We start from the raw sequence: 24,270 nt of genomic DNA on the forward strand, positions 1-24,270 counted from the left end.
ACACCACAGGACTATTTAAGTGAATGCAAAATTGTGAAAAACTTTAAGGAAAGGTAATGTTGCAGCACGTAAAGTATCCACTTCCCCTTACACCTTCATGTACTTTTTCCATCTATAATCTTGATGTTAACTGGAAAACGGTGGTGTTTGTCAGCTACTCAACTTGTAACGTTACATTTGGGCCACACTTATGGCCTCCACACCGTTCATATATTCATATTTCATAAACACCTGGCTACTGTTTGATATTAGAGGTGACATATGGATCATGTGATCTCCTTCTGATCACGTGCATCATCACAGGTTTTGACAGAAAATACAAATCAGGGCTACAGTTCCTCTTTCTGGAGGCATTCTGCTGCATTATACAAGGAACTATTTTAACGAGGACCGGTTTTAAAAACCCTCAGTTTATATTGGATCATTTATATTGGATCGGAGTTACTTTACAATCTATTCATTCCACAATAAAGTTTCATTTTCGTTTTCCTGAAAGTATAAACCTCGTGAAAAGCAGTTTTCATCAGATGTGATTGATCAAGATAAAACCAAAGCTTAGATGACTTTGACAGACTCGAAACTGTCGATTATTCACAGAATCTGTATCAAACAATGTCACGAGCACAGTAAACACCAGTGAGTGTATGTAAACAGTGTGATCTGCAGACTTACCGGAGGACAAAACACCGACACAGGAGCGACGACACCAACAAACACTGGCTTTTATCCCTTGGCGATGAAGCTCTTGTAACGGAGCGCACAGTGTGTCTTCATGAAGGAATAAGCTAAAGTTATAACAGCTGTACTGAGAGTGAATCACACTCACCAACTTCCCGTTTCTGCAGACGGTCACGTTACTGAAGCTCATCACGTGACTTCACGAGCTCATCCAGCGGCTTTTATTAGTCAGAGGGTTGTTATTAATCTATGCTATTTTTATTTATATTTTGTATGAACATTTATATTGTGTCTTATAGGTATGTAAAAATTATATGTTTTTTTGTGAAATAAAATGAGAAGTTTGTATTCCTCTAGGGGGCGCTGTGCGGTTCAACTCCGTACAAATATCTCGACGTCTTTCTTTTTCTCTTTTTTTTGTCTTTGTTTTATATATCATCTTTGAATGTTTTTTTAAATTATTATTATTATTTATTAAATCTCTACATAAGTCCGTATTCACAAACGACTGTGGTTAGTGTGTCCGAGTAGCCGCCAGTATCACGTGACCAGTGACCACTCTGCGCCTCATCATCAGTCTGGACAGTTTGACACTGAAACACACTTTATCTTATAATAATAATAATAATAATTCATTACATTTATATAGCGCTTTTCTGAGACCTCAAAGCGCTTTACATAGAAGGGGGATCTCCTCAACCACCACCAATGTGCAGCATCCACTTGGATGATGCGACGGCAGCCATATTGCGCCAGAACACCCACCACACACCAGCTTACTGGTGGAGAGGAGACAGTGATGAAGCCAATCAGTAAATCCCGTTTCTTCTTCTTCTTGGCGAGTTTGTGAGTGAACATTCTCCAGTCTGTTATTTATTCCTGTGATCAAAGCATCATTACTCCAGTCTTCAGTGTCACATGATCCTTCAGAATCATTTTGAGATAATTTTTCATTATCATCATCAATGTTGAAAACTGCTTTTGCTGATTAAAAAAAAAAAAAAAAAAAACACAGTTGTTTTGCAGTTTTGACACTGCCATTCAAAAGTTTGGGTTAAGTAAGAAAGAAAAAAAGAAAGAAAAAAAAGAAAGAAATACTTTAATTCAGCAAAGGCTAAATAAATGCATTAAATAAATTGTTGTAATATGCAAATTACACATGCGTAGCATATCGTTTACATGATATATGTCAGATTCTTAGTATGGATTTTACATATAAAAATGAAATGTAAAATGTGTTTTTTTAATAATATATATAAATGTAATTTAAGAACAACATGGTGTGCACATGTATTTATACATACATATTGTCAGGGTGAGGTAAGAGATGTAAGGAAGACTCAATGCAGAGGTTAATGGACTTTAGACTTTATTCAACACAAACAAAAACTTCCCTGTTTCTCACAAACAGAAACACAGTCGGAGTATAGCAACACATTACAGCAAGTCTCAGCAACTCCTTCAGGAAACATCCTCAACAAACCTCCACACACCGCATGTCTGATCGCTTCTCAAGACGGTCACTGACTATCACATGAGCTTTTGCTCAGTTATGCTCAGCTCTTTTATCAGCATATTGCACTCTTTGATGTATAGTATATAGTGGAAGTCAGTTAAGTTACATACACCTTGCAGAAATTTTAAAGTAGCTTCTGCAGGGCAGTACTAAAAAAAAAAAAAGATCTTTACATAAAATAAGAACCATTCCAGGCCCTTCAGCTTCGTAGAAAAGAGGCGGAGAGTTATTGACGGGTGCCTTTGATTTATTTTGTTAAGATGCAATAAACTTCATTGCTTAAATGTTCATTGTCTCGTTTCTTTGTTGCAAACGTTCTCCATGCATCACAACACTGTGTTTACACATTGACTTCATAGCACCATAACAATCGCATCACAGCACGGTAGCAACGTAAAACTACAAAGAAAACAAAGAAACAATACATAAATATCAAACAAAATAAACTCAAACAACATACACAAAATAAACCGTGTTCAAAGAAATCAACAAATGGTACCAAAGAAATACAGGGAAAACAAACTAAACATACCTCACTCTGCTTGCCAAAGGGATACTAAAGCTTAAAGCTTGAACCATTTTCTCAAGCTGGTTAGCTCAAGAACAAACGTGATACTCTTACTTAAGGATGGCTGACGCGAAACAGTCGTTCCGAAGCTTTGCGAGATCCCGAAGCGCAGATGTTTCGAAACACTGATCCGAAGCGTGATTCAAAACACCTATGTCACGTGACTATGGCCAAACGAAGCCTCGAAGTGTGTTTCATCAGGTGTGGTCCGCCGAATCAGCGTTTGATTGACACGGTCGGGAACAGACCACACAGTCGCGTATCTGTATAAAAGTGAAATCAACGCATATTGACCTCGTGGGTTTTTGTGAGAGGAGTTTGATTTTGAGATTGCGGATTTTTGGTGATATAGTGACATAGTGCGATTTGATTAGTTATAGGCTATTTAGGCTTGCATTTAAATTTAACTGGAATTTAAATGAAACTGGAAAGAGATAGCAGTAATCTTTCCTCATTTGTATGTACTAGCTAAAAAAAATATCTCTGCCGTCGGCGCCATTGGCCTCGTGGTCAGTGCGCCGACATGCAGCGTCATTGCACTCGGGCGTCCCGAGTTCGAGTCCCGGCTCGTGGACCTTTCCAACCTCGTTTTTTTTTGTCATCTCTCTACTGTCCTATCACAATAAAAGGAAAATCACCAAAACAATATATATATATATATATATATATATATATATATATATATATATATATATATATATATATTTGCATGCCAGCAACAAGTGTCCCTTGTGAGAGGATTTTTTTCAAAGGCTGGAGAAATTATCTGTAAAAAAAGAAGTAGTCTAAGTCCTTCCACAGCAGAGAAATTAATATTTTTGAATAAAAATCTCTAAAAAAGTGAGACATTGTGGCTTGATTTCTTTTATTAATATTCATTTTGCAAGACCAAAATAACAGTATGCACAGTGAGGAGCCTATAGGTTACAATCTTCACATATTAGAAAATTATAATAATAAAAAAACAACACATTTAATGGCTCGTCAAGGTTGTTTCAGATCAACACCTGCAAGTGACCACTAGGTGTCACCGTTGGGACGGGTGTCGGATTGATTCGAAGCCTCGAAACAATATGGCACATTTGTGCTGCGTTCCAGTCCACTTTTAGACACGCACTTGCGAACTTCCCTAAGCACTTCCCCTCGGGGGAATCCCTGCCGCCATTTTGAAGTGCGTTCCACTTCGTGAAGTGGACGAGGGAAGTTTATATGGACAGACACTTGTTCCCTCGATTTTGACCGAGGGAGCGAGTCTACTTCAAATGTACACTTCAGGTACCTATATGTCCCACAATGCAGTACGATTGTGACGTCACCACAGATCTCGTCTAATCACCATCACAACAGACAACTCTATGATATATTTTAATGCAGCACCCAAATGTTTATATGTGTGTATGGGTTGTTTTAAATAAATAAAAAATCTAATTAAACAAATTCTTAAAGGAAAAAAAATGTAAATAATAAATCAACTCCATAGCTGATTCCAAGTGATCAAGGGCTTAGGACGTTCCAGTTCAGCCCATTGCAGTTTCCGCCAGTAGTGGGCACTCGTGCAACGTAAGCAATGACGTACATCCGAGTGAACGAGACGGAGGGAAGTTAGCGAGTGAAGGGCATGACAATTTTGGACTGGAACGCAGCACTGGTTCAACTGTTTCATTGCTTCACGGGGCCTCGATCTGGCCATCACTACTCTTACTCTGTTTCCTTTCCCTTATATGCAATAAATATATTCCGCCATCTAGTGGTGACGCAAAGCAAAACAAATTAAAGGGGAAGGCCATTACACCAGTTATTAGGCTATTATCTCATGTGGTCTATAAGACCTTATGCACCAGAGAAACAAGGGCGCCGCCATCTTTGGAAAATTGTCTTTTAACTTCCGTTTTGCGGTCGCTCTGTATATTTATATGGCATTTCTGTCCAGGAGTAATTAGCTTTTTAAGTGGATTTACTTAATGTATAGTTAACGAAAGTTATCATGAGGACTGTAATGTTTAAAGCAGATGACTTAACAAATGTAAATCGACCGTTCATTAATAAACACGCAAAACGCTGTGAAAATACAGACCGGAAGTCAAAAGACAATGAGCGCAGCGCTGAAAAGGGGCGGAGCTACATAAGGTCTATATGTAAACAAACATCATGTGACTTAAACTGTATGGGTGTTTCTCAATATGCGTTCTTCAGCGATCTTGCGTCCTTGTGTTCTCGTTTTACGTCATCATTAACCGTCGAAGTTCAGACCCAATTCTCAAGAACGCAAGTACAGAGGACGCATGAAAGAACCCGGATGTGTTCTTGATACCGAGGATGCATCGAATGCAGACTTGAGCTAGTACTCGCCTGGTGTCCCAGAAGTCATTGCGGCCGGTTCCGAGTTCGTTCTTCCAAGGAAGCTTGGCAAGACCGGTCTCCACGAGAACACAACTCCGTTCTCTGCGTTCTTGGAATTGAGAAACAGCCTATATATAGGGCCTATTTTTAAAGTTCCTTCAAATTACTTTTTGTGCAATAAACAATCCCAAGTAGTTTATTTTCTTGCAAGACAAAGAAAGGATAAAAAAAATAAAAAAAAATACATGTTATTTAGTATTTAATAAAATGTCATTAGAATTAGGGGGGGCTTTTTTTTTGTCAAAGCCTATGATTCATAATGATAAATCGAATCAAGTGTGACCAACCAACACTACAAAATAATGCTTCCCCACCAAGGTTTCCCCAAGTCACGCAATCCTATAACCGGCATGAGTGTCGCTCCAAACTCTGTCCAGCTGGTGGCGCTAAAGCACCAAAGCTGGTTTACCAAACACCAAACCTTAGAACATCAACAACAACACAGGTTTATATATTGTTCCAGAACGCTGCTTTTGATGTTAAATAATACAAGTCTTCAGATGAAAAAAGCAGATAATGACGCAGAATCTCTTTTACTACAGACTGAAATATTTTACTAAAGATTGAATCGTACCACGTGACAAACATCATGTCATACGGATCGCACAGGCGAGTCTTAACAGCGATCTCAAACTGAAAGTGTTTAAAGACTTCTGGATTCTGTTGCTGTAGGACAAGAGCGTCTGAACTACTGCAAGTAAGCTTTAATACTTCCAACATTACTGTTATCTGGGGGAATATGAACGGATTTCACACCAAAGTTTCACATGAGTTAGTTTGATGATTAGCCTATGTTAAAGAATAACATGTTATAAATTATACCTGCTGCAAAAGAACAAACGACCAAAAGCAGCCAGGAATTACTAAAACAAACCATTTTATGGACATTCATTTTGTAGAAATGAATAATGCTTTATCTAAAAAGGTTTATTTCTAGTTTTTGGATGTCGTTTAATGCGAAACCAAAACTGTTCTTTGGACAATCCCAGCTAAAATTTCTTATAGTTCTCGTTTCTCGGTTCTCGTTTCTTATTTGTGCATCCTTTTCCTTTCCTCGCGTCTCAGCTCCCCACCCCCTGTAGGATGCGAGGGAAGGCTGCAAGGAAAGGAAAGGAGGACGGAGGAATCGAATGTAACTTTTTTTATACATACTTTTATACTTTTTTTTTTGGAATCCTTGATCACTCGAGCGTCACTTCACAGCGTCATCAGCAGCGCTCAAAGGATCTGCCCTTGTGCTGTTGAAGTTTGTTTATGCAAGAAATTCATAATAAACATGAATAAAGCAAGATGCCCTGTTGAAATATGTGAGATGTGTGGTTTATATAAACTGCAAAGTAAAGTATAAATTAAAATGATTGTGACCGATGTGAAGCAGGAGAAGAATTTATACGTGTGTCACGTTTAGTCAACAAAATATACTTTGCAGGTCAGCACCATTCATTACATTTTATTTTTTATATTATGTGAAAATGTTAAAGGAGGAGCATATATTAATCGTTTTAATTGCTTTACTATTTTTAGATTTAGACATTACATCTACGTACATTTTAATCTCCTTTTCAAGCACCATAAAAAGAGGTTTGCCTTTTGTAAACTTGCATTTATGAATGTGAAATTTACATAACAATTAAATAATAATTAATTAAATAATTAAATAAATAAAATGTATAATAAAACCAACGTCCTTTAAAGAGCGATCCTTGATATAATAACCCAAAATCACATGTTTATAAGATAAAGAAAATATTATCAGCAATGAAAACCTCCACTTTATTCCAAAAATACTGGGTATATTGGCAAGACCAAAACAAATGAGAAATTGTTTCATTGGAGCATTCACAGAAAGAACATTTTAAATCTATATCAATTCAATTTTAAATTTTTATAGGAATACCTTTGTAGGATAAACTCTATGAATTAATTTATATGAGATTTCCTTAACCTTATTTGTAAGGAGGAATATTTGAAGTAATGACCAAACCTGAGTCCAATTTACATTATTAAAGAAACTGTTCCAGTAGAAAATAACATAAGGCGTAGAGATAATCTCTCTTAAAAATAGGGATTTAATCTTAGAATTGTTAGGCTTTAACCCAGAGAAACAGATAGTGCCGACAGAGGTATGTTCAGGTCTAGGAGGACAGACAGAGTGTGGATGTCCATACACTGCTTTTGAACAGCACATGTACACCTGCAGTTATGGCCTTAGTAAGCACCTTGAATTCTTTTAATGTAATGTATTATGTGGTATTTTGTATCTTGAGATAAAGTCTGCAAACGCAAATAAATTCCCTTCATTATTAAATAACTGATTCACTAACAACAATCCAATACTAAACCAATTATGAAAAAATAAAGACTTATTTCTATTCAAAATATTAGCATTATTCCAAATAAGAAAACTATGAGGGGAGAAGTTGTGTTTATAAATAAGACTCCAGGCAGCAAGTACTTGTTGATAAAATATAGAAAGTTTGACTGGAAGTTTTTCAATTTTATAATTACACATCAAAAGAAATTCTAAGCCATCCACATGAGAAAATATAAACCGAGGAATTATATTCCAAATAGATGAAGAGTTTTGAAGATATTGTCTTATCCAATTTATTTTAAAGTTACTATTTAGAGAGCTAAAATCAATAAAATTATCAACCCGCCTTTATCATATGAATTCAGTATTACTGATTTTTTTAATATAGTGAATTTTGTTTTTCCACAGGAATTTTGTCAACATACCGTCAATTAGTTTACATGTGTCTTTGTCAACAGAGATGGATTGAGCGGCATATGATAATCGAGAGATGCCCTCTGCTTTAGTGAGCATAACTCTGCCTTTGAGTGATAAATCTCTTTGCAACCAATGGCTCAATACCTTACGTGTCTTTTCAATAATCGGAAGAAAATTGGAAGGGCATCTAATTTTATCATCTTTGATTATTTTAACTCCCAAATAAGTAACACTCTCTCTCACAGGAATATAAAAAATTAAGGATTCCAAACAATTACCAACTGGGAGTAACTCACATTTGTTAATGTTAAGGCGAAGGCCAGAGGCTTTGGAAAAGGGCTCAAGAGTCTCTAATGCTATACTGAGAGGCATCCTTCAAAAACAAAACGGTGTCATCAGCTAACTGACTTATTACCACTTCAGTGTCATCAACAGTTATTCCTTTTAAAGGATTTTCTCTGATAGGCAAATTTAGAAGTTCGGTAGCTATCAGAAACAGATAAGGGGAGATTGGGCATCCCTGCCTGACTCCTGATTCAGAGTAAGTCTAGGAGAGGTTCCACTGCTGAGTTTGATAGAGCTATTGCAATTAGTATAGAGCATTTTAATAGATCTACAAAAGAAGTCACCAAATCCCACCTTGCGAAGAGTCTGTAACAAAAATTCATGCTCCAGGGAATCAAAGGCTTTATAATAGTCTATAAGAAGAGAATAAGAATATCATTAGAGAGAAATTCAGAGTAATCTAGAATGTCTAAAACCAGACGTATATTATTAAAAATGTGCCTTTTTTTGTAGAAAGCCAGATTGACATTCATCAATTAAACTATTCAAAACACATTTTAATCTTTTTGATAAAACCAAAGCAATAATTTTATAATCGTTATTTAGCAATGCAATTGCTAAAATGCCGCCAATTAGGCTATCAATTAACAAGGGATCTTTATTTGGTTTTGAAATTAAAGTTATAAGTCCTTGACACAAAGTCGGAGGAAGCAGGGCTCTTTCTGTACTCTCTTTGAAAACTTCAAGCAAAAAAGGGGATAAAAGTTTGCTAAATGCTTTATAAAACTCAGCCGTTAACCCGTCTGTTCCTGGAGACTTATTATTTTTCAAAGAATTAATTGCATCAATAATTTCTTGTAAACTAAGAGGGTCTTCACATATATTGGACTCTTCATTATTAATCTGTTTCATATTATGTAAGGACTCCAAAAACTCAGATGTAGATTGTTGACAGAAATTAGAAGCATACAAATTACTATAAAATTCAGAACAAAAAAAGCAATTTTTTCTATGCCAGTGATTACGTCTTTATGTTGAAGTACTGATTTATTTAATTTCCAGTATCCAGACTTTTGAGTTAAATTTACAGAAGAACTAAAGGGAATACTTACTGAAATAGCCTTGTGATCCGAGAATGGAGATGGTAATATATCCGTAACGATATTAACTAAATCCTTAGATGTAAGCCAATAATCAATCTTGGACTGACTAGATAAAGAATTATTACTCCAAGTAAAGCATTGTTGTGTTGGGTGAGATTTTCTCCATGTATCAATGAAAGTTCTCCATAAACGTAATTACAAAATCAGGACTTATATTTCCAGCCTGAGGAGGCCATCTATCTAACCTGTTGTCCAGGACGACATTGAAATCACCTCCAAAGATCAGATAAGAGTTAGGATATATGGCTAACATACGAGTCACCCGATTTTCTCTTTGTAAGTTGAAACCATATACATTAAGAACAATACAAGTTGAATTTAAAATTTCAAGGACAAGTCAAATGTAGTGTCCGAAGTACATATCACACTCAGAACTTATTATTTTCCCTTTAAAATGATTTTTCAAGATACAAACCCCAGCAGAATGAGTAGTGCTGTGAGCTAACCATAAATCTAGTCCCCATTGCGACCTCCAAAAATGTACATCTTGCCACTCTTGCAAAAAACTAAAATCTGTATTAAAGCGCTTAAAATACAAAAAAATGGCTTTCCTCTTAACAATGTTACGTAACCCTCTACAATTAAGAGAAACAATAGATAAAGACATAAACCAAAACTCTATAGAAAATAAAATACACAGTTAAACCCAAGATTCCTATAAAAAATTATAGCAAATCTTAGACGGTTGCAACAAGTGTAACCGGGATGAGAACAGCAATCCCTTTTTAATGCAAAGATTTTTTTTAATTTTATATTGCCTCTTTTATAAATGTACAAATCAAAACATTTTAACTGGAGTTTCAGTCTTAATCAAGTCTTTAAACAGTATAAGGAGAAGAGTATCTCCCTTTTTAAAGCAGAGAAGAAAAAAAAAATTGTATTATTGCCTCTTTTATAAAATTACAAAATAAAACACTTGATTTGGAGTTTCAGTCTCACTCGAGACTTTCAACAAAGAAAGAAGGAGAGTATTTTTGCACTGAAAGAGGCCGTAAACGTGTATTTTTTTACAGTTTCATTCACCTTAATCACAGCATCCCTCGTAGTTTAAGTGGGTGGATGAATCTCAACGCCGTCTACAAAAGCATGGCCACCGACGAAGAAAGCTTTCTTGTTTTCCTTACGTGCTTTTTCGACAGCAGGCCATAATTTCATCCTCTTTACTCCGTCGGCAGGAGACAAGTCCTCAGAGATCCTCAGGTGGTTGTTCTTCAGAAAGTCTGCATCTTTTGCAGCACGCCAGACAGCATCCCTGAAAAAACGTGATGTGAACTGAACTATAATACCTCTGGGAGTGCTGCTTCCAGGTTTGATACGACCGAGGCGATGTGCAACATCCACGACGTACGGCAGTTTATCTTTATGCTGCGGCAAGAGACACTGACATATTTTGATGACCTCGTGACAAACATCTTCTCCATTTTTCTCTTGAATCCCTTGAATTCTTAAATTCCATCTGCGGGAATAGCCCTCCAACAACGTTTGACGTCTTTCATGCTCCTCGGCACACTTTTCAGCTTGTTTCAGTCGAGGTTTCATGGCATTGACGTCTGTGCAGATAAACTCAATCGTTTCCTTTAACTCTGTGAATTGTTTTGTGTTGCCACTGACTTCTGTTTTCATTTCATTTATTACCTGTGAATTTCTTTCCACCAACTTCTCTAGAGTGTCCGACCTATCCTTCACCAGCTGAGAAAGGTCAGAGATCTGCGAGAGGATGACCGATGTATCTTTATCCACAATTTTGCGTTGTTTGGGGGCTGGCGATTTACAGGGAGTTTCGGGGAGACACGGAAATTCCTCCTCCACCAGCATAAATTCTTCTGGATCATTACCCTGTTTAAGATAGTCGTGCAAGTTGTCTGCAATCAAGTCGCTAGAAGAGACTTTAACCGAACTTTCGGTCGCCTGCAAACTGCTGCGGTTTTTACTAGCCATGTTAGCATGTACAGTTGGTTCGGACTTTCCAGCCTTCTTTCCAGAACTTTTCCTTTTTTCTGAGATCAATTTGAGTTAACTTTCAAAATGTTCTTTGCAATAACGTTACGAAGGTCCGTTTAAGTGATTAGGATTGCGAGCTCATCGAAACGCGTGCGTTCAAGGAGCCATCTTGAAAGTCCCCCCACTCCTCGAACCTCGACTCCTCGCGGTGCAATTAGAGAATTGAGATGTCCTTCAAGATGGCTGAGCTCGATCGGTTTCCGGGTCATAGGATGGAGGATGGAGGAGCGAGGAGACGAGGAGGATATTGAGAAGCACCCCTGGTGACCAAACTTTCGTCGTGGCACAACCGGAAAAGTGAAATTCCTGGATCCGTTGTGGAACGTCGTGGATTATGGAAGCTTATGGGTAGCAAATTTCAATTTAAAATGTAATATGCAAAATAACAATGCATTTCTGTATTTTAATTTTAATTTTCCAATACATTTGTGCAACGTTTGGTGCAAAATGAAAATTCAATTATATAATTTACATTTGCCATTTCATACACTAGTTTTAATATGTAAATTGAATACATACACTCACCTAAAGGATTATTAGGAACACCATACTAATACTGTGTTTGACCCCCTTTCGCCTTCAGAACTGCCTTAATTCTACGTGGCATTGATTCAACAAGGTGCTGAAAGCATTCTTTAGAAATGTTGGCCCATATTGATAGGATAGCATCTTGCAGTTTTACAATTTGTGGGATGCACATCCAGGGCACGAAGCTCCCGTTCCACCACATCCCAAAGATGCTCTATTGGGTTGAGATCTGGTGACTGTGGGGGCTATTTTAGTACAGTGAACTCATTGTCATGTTCAAGAAACCGATTTGAAATGATTCGAGCTTTGTGACATGGTGCATTATCCTGCTGGAAGTAGCCATCAGAGGATGGGTACATGGTGGTCATAAAGGGATGGACATGGTCAGAAACAATGCTCAGGTAGGCTGTGGCATTTAAACGATGCCCAATTGGCACTAAGGGGCCTAAAGTGTGCCAAGAAAACATCCCCTACACCATTACACCACCACCACCAGCCTGCACAGTGGTAACAAGGCATGATGGATCCATGTTCTCATTCTGTTTACGCCAAATTCTGACTCTACCATCTGAATGTCTCAACAGAAATCGAGACTCATCAGACCAGGCAACATTTTTCCAGTCTTCAACTGTCCAGTTTTGGTGAGCTTGTGCAAATTGTAGCCTCTTTTTCCTATTTGTAGTGGAGATGAGAGGTACCCGGTGGGGTCTTCTGCTGTTGTAGCCCATCCGCCTCAAGGTTGTGCGTGTTGTGGCTTCACAAATGCTTTGCTGCATACCTCGGTTGTAACGAGTGGTTATTTCAGTCAAAGTTGCTCTTCTATCAGCTTGAATCAGTCGGCCCATTCTCCTCTGACCTCTAGCATCAACAAGGCATTTTCGCCCACAGGACTGCCGCATACTGGATGTTTTTCCCTTTTCACACCATTCTTTGTAAACCCTAGAAATGGTTGTGCGTGAAAATCCCAGTAACTGAGCAGATTGTGAAATACTCAGACCGGCCCGTCTGGCACCAACAACCATGCCACGCTCAAAATTGCTTAAATCACCTTTCTTTCCCATTCTGACATTCAGTTTGGAGTTCAGGAGATTGTCTTGACCAGGACCACACCCCTAAATGCATTAAAGCAACTGCCATGTGATTGGTTGATTAGATAATTGCATTAATGAGAATTTTTAATGAGTGTATTTTAACGCTTAAAACGCTTTAAGTTCAAAAGAACAGCATTTATTTAAAATAGAATATTTTCTAACATTATAAATGTCTTTGCTGTAACTTTTGATCAGTTTAACTCATCCTTGATGAATAAAAGTATTGATTTATTTTATTTATTTCCCCCAAAAATAAAATTAAAATTCTTACTGACCCCAAACTTTTGAAGGGTAGTGTTTAATGTTACAAAAGCTTTAGATTTCAGATAAATGCTGTTCTTTTGAACTTTCTATTCATCCAACATGACATCATGACTTTGCGTAAACATACACGCCACTTTCAAGTCAAGTGGCGTGTTATCTATACGCATTTTGAGCTATCCGCGTGTATGTCCACGCCGTCATCTTCCGCGTGTATGTCTACGCCGTTAAATGTCCGAGCGAAACGAAGCAAAATGTAAATCTACATCTGGGGAGCGATATTTTTTTACTAGGATGGTAGGGGAAGACTCATAAATGGTATTAACCCCAGTGACGGGTAGGTTTAGGGACGGGGTTGGGGTAAGTCATATATATTTATATAGAGAGTAATGTAACGTTAAGTCAACGGCGTTGATAAACACGCTGAAAAGCGATTATGCGTGCTGATAGCACGCCAAAAATGGAAATACGAATTGGCGTGTCATACATACGCCATTTCATGAGATCAGTCTGATACATCAAAGAATTTTGAAAGAAATGTGTACACAACTGTTTTCAACATTGATAATAATAATGAATGTTTCTTGAGCACCAAATCATCATGTTAGAGTGATTTCTGAAGGATCATGTGACACTGAAGACTGGAGTTATGATGCTGAAAATTCAGCTTTGATCACAGGAATAAATTACAGTTTAAAATATATTAAAATAGAAAACAGTCATTTTAAATTGTCATAATATTTCACAATATTACTGTTTTTTTTGTTTTTTGTTTTTATCAAATAAATGCAGCCTTGGTGAGCAGAAGAGACTTCTTTTAAAAACATTAAAAAAATCTTACTGACCCCAAACTTTTGAACGGTAGTATATATATATATATATATTTTTTTTTTAATACATTACTATTTGTTATATGTTGAATTCGTGTTTATAAAAAAGACGCTGCAGAGTGTGACGTCATATGCTCAAACCCCTTGTGTGATCATGCCTTAATTGTGAGAGTATGAATTTCTTACTTTGTGATTTGTAAAATAGTATTTGTGCACCTCCAATGAAGAATTTGAAAAGCTGTAACTGCTGTGTTGTTTGTGAGAGAGAAAGAGAGAAAAAAGTTTTAAACTTCTATTAAAAAATAAATAATTCTCTCTGTGACTTTAAATTTACTGATGTAAGCCCGTCTATTGGTCCAATGGGGGTCTCCAATAGTACGGGGAAGGTTTCTCTGCGTGTTACTGTCTTTCCTTTTACGCAACATAACAAGATTAAATGGAACACAATTCTCATATGTATTTTCTCGTTATTTCATCTGACTCCATAAATGAAAAGGTTTTAATGATATCTGGGCATCATTAAAACATGAACAAATGTTTGATTATTCTCTTAAATTCTGTTTATATTTTACCCGCTTAGATCAGGAAACAATATCGCTTCGAGTTCCTTACCCAGGTCTCCGGCACAAGTGGTCAGCCCCGAAGATCAGAAGCTGAGGCAATTGGCTAAATATCTAGGATTTTGCCATAATTCCCACGTGCAACAATCAAAGATATATATTTAGTAGCCCCCTTGGATGCCCTTCAGGAACTTAATTTAATCATTTTACTTTAGTAGGTTTTGGCCACCATTAAAGACGCCAGTAGATCAACTTTACTTCTCTTTAATAGCTTTTGATTAGACAAGCCCGTGATTGTTCACGCACACTTATCTAAAGTAACATTAAACTAGATGCGAAAGTTCGTCGAGACAAACTTTAAGTTGGCTTGAGAAAGTTTGGACCGGAAAGTTTTTTGCTAGGCGGTTGTTAGGATGTTATGGGTGGTGGCTATGGTGTTGCTAGGCGGTTGCTAAGGTATTCTGGGTGGTTGCTAGGCGGTTGCTAGGGTATTTTGGGTGGTTGCTAGGGTGTTTTGGGTAGTTGCTAGGCGGTTGCCAGGGTCTTTTGTGTGGTTGCTAGGCGGTTGCTAGGGTGTTCTGGGTGGTTGCTAGGATATTTTGGGTGGTTGCTAGGGTCTTTTGGGTGGTTGCTAGGGTATTTTGGGTGGTTGCTAGGCGGTTGCTAGGGTGTTTTGGGTGGTTGCTAGGCGGTTTTGGGTGGTTGCTAGGCGGTTGCTAGGGTATTTTGGGTGGTTGCTAGGGTGTTCTGGGTGGTTGCTAGGCAGTTGCTAGGGTGTTATGGGTGGTTGCTATGGTGTTGCTAGGCGTTGCTAAGGTATTCTGGGTGGTTGCTAGGTGGTGGCCAGGGTGTTCTGGGTGGTTGCTAGGCTGTTTTGGGTGGTTGCTAGGGTATTCTGGGTGGTTGCTAGGGTCTTTTGGGTGGTTGCTAGGGTCTTTTGGGTGGTTGCTAGGCGGTTGCTAGGGTCTTTTGGGTGGTTGCTACGGTGTTCTGGGTGGTTGCTAGGGTCTTTTGGGTGGTTGCTAGGCGGTTGCTAGGGTGTTCTGGGGGGTTGCTATGGTATTCAGGGCGGTTGATATGGTGTTACTAGGTGGTTGGTAGTTATCACAGATGGTTACTATGGAGTTTTTATAGAGTTCTTAGCATGATCTTGGCATGATTTAACACTTAACTAATCGCTATTAGCATGTAGCTATTCACTGCTAGCATATGTAGCATGTTGGAAGTGCTGTTTGCTAGCATGAGTCAAAAGAGCCAAACCTCATCTCTATACGATGTTCTGATACAGAGATATAGGTCTTGCAAAACGGTTGCTAGGGTACTCAAGTTTGGTTGCTATGGAGTTGCTTGGGAGCTGGGAGCTTTAAACTTAAGAAGTTTAAATTGGTTTGAAGTTTAAAGTAGTTTAAAGTAGTTTGAAGTTTATGATAGATATATAAATAAGTTAGATAGATACAAACAAACACACACACACACACACACACACACACACACTCACACAGACTACCTCGCTCACACACTCACTCAGACACACACACACACACACACACTCAGAGTTTATGAGTTTAGAGTTTATAAGTGTACAAGTTTTTGAGTTTAGAGTTTATAAGTTTAAATGAGTTTAGAGTTCAGAATTTATTAATTTATGAGTTTAAGAGTTCATAAGTCTATGAATTCATGAGTTTATTAGTTAATTAGTTATTAAATTTATGTTAATTAGTTTATAAGTGTATGAGATTAGAGTTTATTAGTTTAAATGAGTTTCATTGGCTAATATATATAGAATGGCAGTTTGAATTAGTTTTCAAGGGATTTAGATTTAAATTTTTGTCGGTTGGTGAGTTTGAATTTTTTTAGAATGCCCAATGTTAAGTCAATGGGAGTTTTTCCGAGTTTTGATCGTCATTTGTAGGAAAACCGTAAGTCCGATCAGTCTGAAAAGATATAGCACACTTGGTCAGATCAGTTTGAGTGTCTGAGCCGAGTTTGGAGTATGTAGAGTTAAAGCTCTAGGACGAGTTTCATATAGAAATTTTAGTCTCGGAATAATAATAATAAGTTTAAATAGGATTTCAATATGTTGGCTCTCTCAAGCCAACTTAATTAGAACAGAAGTCATCGGAAGCGTCCAAGCTAGGTTGATCAACCAGCATCTTGCTGATCCTAGACGGACAAACACATCCTCTCATCCAAGTAGCCCGCACACTTCCTGATATCAGTTATTAGCCGTCGCTAACGAATCCGTTAATCTTATTTGGGAAAAACAAGTCTCAGAGTCGTTCAGAATAAAATCAAACGTTTACAATTTTTTGACCAGGTAATGAAGCAATAATTCAAAATCCAATTCGCAAGAATAAAATCATCAGTTAATCATAAGATAACGACAATTCAGGAATCGAAGAATTTGTGGAAATGATTACCTGGCAACGAAAATTACACACAGCGGTTGTGTGGGCAGTCAACCTACAGACTCCTCGAACTTTCTGCACCTTTTCCTTATATACCCAGATAATTCAATATTCTCACCAAATGGTGGCGTCTTTCATTATAATTAGATTTTGGTTCCCTATTCAAGGATTCACACTGTGAGCTCAGAATTTGTACTTGAATAGGTTCCTGTTTTAGATACAGGAGGTATAGTCTGAATGGAGGATCTGTGGGAGGGAAACACCTTTATAGGACACATCACTTTTCTCATATTTTATAACTTCTTTTAGCTTTTCATTATGGTTGAGGGAATGAGACCATTTTACCAGGCGCACTGAGACACTTTAAATCATATCAAACATGCATAGATACTTCTTGTACATAGTTTACATTGCATAGGTTTTCAGTGTATTTCAGGTGAGGAGGAGGGGGGGATGAAGACGAGATAGTGTGTGTGAAGTGTGAACTGCACTGTGTGCTGCGTCTTCAGAAATCCCTGTTACATATGTAGGAGGTAGTTCAAGTGTTCCTTTTGTTTCATCGAGGGGTCGATCAGACATACTGGCACCAGCCTTACAGCTTCCCCCGTTTGGCACCGTGGGCCACTCACAGGGTTTCCTGCGGTGTCACTTCAGTCGTTGTAAGGTGGGCAGCTTTAAGGGGCTGAGAGTCAAGATAGTGTTGGTGGATGCTTTTACCGATCTGATAAGGTGTCGGAAGTAGCAACATTGGAATAGCGTGAAGGAGAAGATGAGTGCGCTTCCAACCACACAACCTCGAAATACCCAGTCCCACCAGGTATATGCAGTCTGTGCTGATCGGGTAGATGAGCTAGACAGGATCTGTGCAGTCTTTCGCGCCAAGTTTGTCTCCACTTGCGCTTGAGAGAGGTGGTACTCTGTTTGGAGGATGACGTTCTGTACCAGGTCCATCGTGTCAACCAAAGCTTGTGTTCCATGTTTATAGAAGGTGTCGTCCCACCATGGGGAGACCTCAGCATCCGTTGGCATCCTTCCGAGGATGTCGATCTGGCCCATAGAAAAGTCCTCTGTCACCTCCAAGCAAAAGGAGTGATTAGCAGGACAGGTCAGTCCTCCATAGGTGAATGAATTCATCTCACTGACGATGCACCACTGTGTATGAGACACCTGAACAGCATTTGAATGGCCATGCAACGATTCAACATTTATGAGTTTGCTATCATTGGAAGAGAAAGGCTGCAATGTGTTACATGTACAGACAACATAATGAGTTTTATGAGTTTCATGACAACAAGTGCGACTGGTAAACAAGGTCTCAGTACCCTTCAAAGTCATATATCCAGTGAGGTGATCCCATTTAATTACCTGATCTTTAACTACCACTCAAATTGAGCGAATAGTAGTGGAATTTGGATAAACTTGATCTGGGTGGATTAAAGGAAAAGTGTCAAAAAACCCAATGCAACCAATACATTCGTTTCCAGTATACATCATAATTGTGGATAACAGTTCTGAATATTTGACATTTTTCATTTTTTCTGAAGAGAACCATCTATGCAAATCTAAAACCTCAATTAAATCATTCTAAAAATGTTTTGGGGTCTTGTGAAGATGAAGGTCTAAAATCTCCTGTCTTGTTGCAGTGAACAAATCTTGTGCCTATGATCTGCAGGCTAAGTCACGTTTGATGGTACGGGTCTGATTGAACAATGTGTGGCTAATCGTTATAAGCGCCTGTGCCTCAGAACGAACCGCTTTGATAATGTTATCATTGCTATTGGTGATGTGTGTCACGGGAACACACAGAAAAAGAGGTAGATCCAAATGCAGCATATTTATTATCAGGGCAATCCAATTCGTAGTCATCCATGCAGGGTTCAAAATCCATGTTAGCAATCCAATAAACAAATAAACAAAACAAAACAAGAACAGGCGACAAAATAGACTTCGGAAGTGTAAGTGACATTAACCAACGACTCCGTGACAAACACTGACCAGACAGGGTATATATACACAGAAACTAACAATGTGATAGGGAACAGCTGAGTGCAATCACGAGTGATGAGAACAGACAAAGGATTATGGGAAATGCAGTTCCAGAGTGAATGGTGACAGTATGGGGAAGGGATCTCTAGTGGACACCCGGGGAAACACAAACCAGACACTGTGACATAACCCCCCCCTCTACGGAGCGGCTACCACACGCTCCAAGACCCACAAAAAACAACCAAAACAAGAGTCCAGGAGGGAGGTGGAACGGTGGAGGATCAGGGGGAGCGATGGAGGGCCAGGTCCATGAAAGGGAACAGGAACAGGAGATGACGGCTTAGCTGGCGGCCAGGGAGAAGCGGATAGTCCATTGGGTTGCCAGGGCGAAGCAGACGACCCATTGGGGCGGCCAGGGTGGAGACTTTCCCTCAGGCGGCCAGGGCGGAGTAGACAGTCCATCGGGCGGCCAGGGTGGAGATGACCCTTCAGGTGGCCAGGGCAGAGCAGACAGTCCATTGGGCGGCCAGGGCAGAGACGACCCTTCAGGCGGCCAGGGCGGAGCAGACAGTACATCCGGGGGCGGCCAGGGGAAAGGAACAGTCACCCGCTCAGGAACAGGCACCGGCTCAGGAACAGACACAGACACAGACACCGGCTCAGGAACAGACACAGACTCAGGAACAGGAACAGACACAGGCTCAGGAACAGGAACAGACACCGGCTCAGGAACAGGAACAGACACCGGCTCAGGAACAGACACAGACACCGGCTCAGGAACAGACACAGACACAGGCTCAGGAACAGGAACAGACACAGGCTCAGGAATAGGAACAGACACCGGCTCAGGAACAGACACAGACACCGGCTCAGGAACAGGAACAGACACAGGCTCAGGAACAGGAACAGACACAGGCTCAGGAACAGGAACAGACACCGGCTCAGGAACAGACACAGACACCGGCTCAGGAACAGACACAGACACCGGCTCAGGAACAGGAACAGACACCGGCTCAGGAACAGGAACAGACACCGGCTCAGGAACAGACACAGACACCGGCTCAGGAACGGACACAGACACCGGCTCAGGAATGGACACCGGCTCAGCTCAGGAACGGACACCGGCTCAGGAACGGACACCGGCTCAGGAACAGACACAGGCTCAGGAACGGACACCGGCTCAGGAACAGACACAGGCTTGGCGGCGGCCATCTTGTCAGGAGACACAGGTTCGGCGGCGGCCATCTTGTCTGGAAACACCGGCTCGGTGGTGGCCATCTTGTCCGGAGACACAGGCTCAGCGGCGGCCATCTTGTCTGGAGACACTGGCTCGGCAGACGTGACCTGAACAGTCTCTGGATCGGCAGACGTGACCTGAACAGTCTCTGGATCGACAGATGTGACCTGAGCATTCTCTGGATCGGCAGACGTGACCTGAACAGTCTCTGGATCGGCAGACGTGACCTGAACAGTCTCTGGATCGACAGACGTGACCTGAGCATTCTCTGGATCGGCAGACGTGACCTGAACAGTCTCTGGATCGGCAGACGTGACCTGAACAGTCTCTGGATCGGCAGACGTGACCTGAACAGTCTCTGGATCGACAGACGTGACCTGAGCATTCTCTGGATCGGCAGACGAGACCTGAACAGTCTCTGGATCGGCAGACGTGACCTGAACAGTCTCTGGATCAGCAGACGTGCTGTGTCTCCTCCATGCATGTAGTACTGCCACTGCATAAAAGAGGAAGACAGCCCTCTTTGCCGTGGCAGGACTGATGGTAGGCAGCTCCGAGACGATCTCCGAGATGACAGCGGGCTGCACGGGAATGACCTCCGGGATGACAGCGGGCTGCACTGGGACGACCTCCGGGATGACAGCGGGCTGCACGGGGACGACCTCCGGGACGACAGCGGGCTGCATGGGGACGACCTCCGGGGCGACAGCGGGCTGCAAACCAGACACTGTGACAATGTGTTGAAAACTTTTGTATTGGCAGATAGTATGTTGGAAATGTTGTAAGTTACATGTGTCATTACCAAATTTACATCATGTAATAAAGTTTTGTTGATGTTTCCTCTAATCAGTCCACCAGGAGGAATTGAGTGCAATTCCGGATACTTTTTGGGTTTAGTGTATCCACAGGTGGTCAAATTAAAACAATACATAACAGTCCATGAACAGTTGTGTGGATTGGTGAAATTGTCTATGCTATGTGAACATTTTCCGACACAATACGTTCCTTCCTTTCGGTTGGTCCACAAATGTTTTTGGCTTTTGCTCTTTAGGTGTGTACGATATGAGATCGTACATTGACTCTGTGAACCTCATGTGTGTGTCATTATGCGTTTCTGTATGTGTGCACCTATATGTTGCAGGTTCCAAATTTTTTACATTATAGCACCATTTTGGGTCTGTGCCATTGTTGTTGTTTTCGTGTAGAGTGTACATGTCGCCTGTTGTGTCACCTGAATCTATTTTAAGTTGATACCAGGCAGTGAGGTTGTGCATGAATTTTGGTGCTCGAGTGTATCCTGAAATGTTTTCTGAAGGTGGGTGGGTGCTACCTGAACTACAGCAAATTTGTGGTGTGCAATTTGGATCCGGTACTATACCGGGAGGCCATGTAGCTGTTTCTTTAGGTGTGACTGTGATTTTTGCCGTGGTCAGCCTCTTGGAGTATTTCCACACCCACCTCCCACATTTCAGGTTGTGTGTGAGTGAAACCCTTTGGCCCAGTCTGATGCACGTGGGCCTAGACACTTTCCTTTCATCCGGCCTCCATGGGATCGCTGCAGTCGACCTGGAAGGCAGGAAGAGAAGACAGTGACAGTTATTTATTTATTTATTCTGTGTACCTTTAAATGATTTGCACTGAGACATGTGATACCATCGCAGTTTCCCTTTTATGGTTGTGGCCACACAGCTGTTGCATACAGCTTTTATTTCATATGGGCCATGCCATCTGGGTGTGAATATACCTTGCTTCACAAAAACACGTATCATTACCATGTCTCCTTCTGAGAATTTCACCTCAGAGTTTGGGTTGAATTGGGCATCATTCGTTAGGTCTGATGTGCGTGTAGCACTTCCAGCCTCTCTCGTAATTGCTTCAACACAGACTGTTGAGATGCGATCACGAGAGGCCCCAGGTCTGCTGGGGTAATTTCTGGGTCGATGGGCAGCTTCATGACTCTTCCAGTCATGAGTTCGAATGGACTGATACCTGTGGCTTTTGAAGGAGTTGCCCGCAGTATTGTTAGAACTGTGGGCAGAGCATCAATCCATTGTTTTTTGTGTTGTGCAACCTGTTTCGAGATGCTTTCTTTTATGGTTCGGTTAACACGTTCCACCATACCAGAGCTCTGTGGCCGGTATGGAACGTGGAATCTTTGTTTGATGTTCAGCATCTGGCATATGTTTTTAATCACCTGACCTGTGAAGTGTGTGCCCTGATCGGATTCAATTTGGATGGGTGCTCCCCAGAGTGGGAGGATTTGGTTCACTACCACACGTGCCACTGTGTTTACACTGTTATTGCGAGTGGGGATCGCTTCCACCCATTTGGAAAATTTGTCAATTATCACAAGGCAATAACGATACCCGCCCTTGGCACTGGGTAGTGGACCTATAAAATCCAATTGGAGTGACTCCCAAAGTCCTTTGGGTGGCTCTGGTCTACACAGTTTTGTACGGCCAGGCTTACCTTGGTTAATGGTGGCACATACGATGCATGTGTCACACCATCTTTGAATGTCTGATGCCATTTGTGGCCACCAGAAGTTCTTTTGTATCAGCTGTTGTGTTTTGGGAGCTGACACGTGTGCATAATCATGGTACAACTTTATCACTGGTTTCTGCAGGGCTTCTGGAACGACGTATTTATCGTCACTCAAAATCATGCCTTCAGTGACCTTGACTAGTTGTTCTTGCTGGTACTGTTTTAAGTCAATAGGAACAGTCTGAAACGCACTCACAGCAGAAACAATCAGTCTGTCAGGCTGCCATTTATCTCCCTTTTGTGCTGCTAATTTGGCTAATTGATCTGCAATGTTATTGTTTTTTTCGTGTTCATCTGGATTTTTGCTGATATGCGCGCGCACTTTGACGACGGAGAGTGAGGAATCGCGTGTTTTAATCTCCTGCCAAATCGAAGTTATGATGTTAAAATGTTTAATTGGCGTTCCGGCAGATGTGAGGAATTTTCTCAACTGCCACTGTGCCATAAAATCATGGACTGCACCAAATGCGTATCGGCTATCAGTATATACACACAGCGGCTCGTGATGCGATCTGATTTCGAGTAATGCAATAAGTTCAGCTTCTTACACAGATGTGTTTTCGGGTAGTTTGATTAGCAATTGGTTAGTGCCTGCATTGGGAGAGTGAGGAGTCCACACCGCACATCCTGTGGGGAATTTGCCATCATGCCAATATCGGGAACCATCAATGTACACTCGTTTCTGATTTGGAAGTTCTTGGTCATAAACTGGGCTTTGAGCTTCCGGTTTGGTTTCGCATGTGTGTGGGTGGCCCTCTACATCTCCCAATAAATGAGGTAATATTCGGTCGTTCACTGTTGTGGTCACGTGCCTGTATATCTGCTAGCCATCTTGCTAACCTCTGCGACGACACACCTTTTATTCGGCCCTGCAACAGCATTTGTACTGGCGTGTGCACTGTATGCACACCGATAGGTTGGAAACCTACAATCAGTGCAGTTGCTGTCAACATCCAGTGAACCGCCAGCACGTGCTGAGTGCACGGGTCGAATCCTTGTTCAACCGTGGATTTTTTCGGCTGTAATAGGCGATCGGACGCAATTTTCCCCCATGATCTTGGGGTAAAACGCCACTTAGAGTGTTTTCGTTCGCGTCCACCTGTAAGTGGAAAGCTTTTTTAGGGTTCGGCAGACCGATCGTGGGAGCACTGCACAAATTTTCTTTAAGACTCGTAAAAGCTTTTTCGTGTTCCTCTGACCATTCAAGGTCATCAGAGGGCTTTGGTTTTCCTTTTAAGAGGGAGTACAATGGCGTGACTACGTTTGCAAAGTCTGGAATGAAGTCTCTTAAGTAGTTTGCTGTTCCTAGCACTTTCTGTAACGTGTTCAGCGTGTGCGGTTGGGGAAGTTCAGCAATGCATTTCCGCCTATCATCTGTTAATGCTCGGTGGCTTTGCGTTATCGTATAACCCAGGTACTGGACCTCGTTTTGTGCGATTTGAGCTTTTTCTTTGTTTAATTTGAAGCCAGCTTTACCGAGCGT

General features: G+C 40.7%; 2 protein-coding genes and 1 pseudogene across 4 annotated transcripts in view; 1 reads left to right on the forward strand and 2 right to left on the reverse strand.

The window, feature by feature from the left end:
• The window catches only part of tcirg1b (T cell immune regulator 1, ATPase H+ transporting V0 subunit a3b), a 33,788-nt gene extending 32,915 nt beyond the window's left edge, over positions 1-873 (reverse strand). Inside the window, exon 1 of the mRNA XM_084431137.1 lies at positions 673-873. The gene's annotated coding sequence lies outside the window, so the exon portion shown is untranslated. The remainder of the gene's footprint in view (positions 1-672) is intronic.
• Positions 874-5,762: 4,889 nt separating this feature from the next.
• Positions 5,763-24,270, forward strand: part of LOC311304235 (uncharacterized protein) — an 807,935-nt gene continuing 789,427 nt past the window's right edge. For both annotated transcript variants that reach the window (XM_084431142.1, XM_084431143.1), the window contains exon 1: positions 5,763-5,859. The gene's annotated coding sequence lies outside the window, so the exon portion shown is untranslated. The remainder of the gene's footprint in view (positions 5,860-24,270) is intronic.
• LOC311303347 lies at positions 17,666-18,853 on the reverse strand (annotated as a pseudogene). The gene has a single exon. The product of its transcript is annotated as an uncharacterized misc_RNA (transcript).

Source organism: Rutilus rutilus, assembly GCF_951802725.1.
Source record: "Rutilus rutilus genome assembly, chromosome: 14".
NCBI lineage: Eukaryota > Metazoa > Chordata > Actinopteri > Cypriniformes > Leuciscidae > Rutilus > Rutilus rutilus.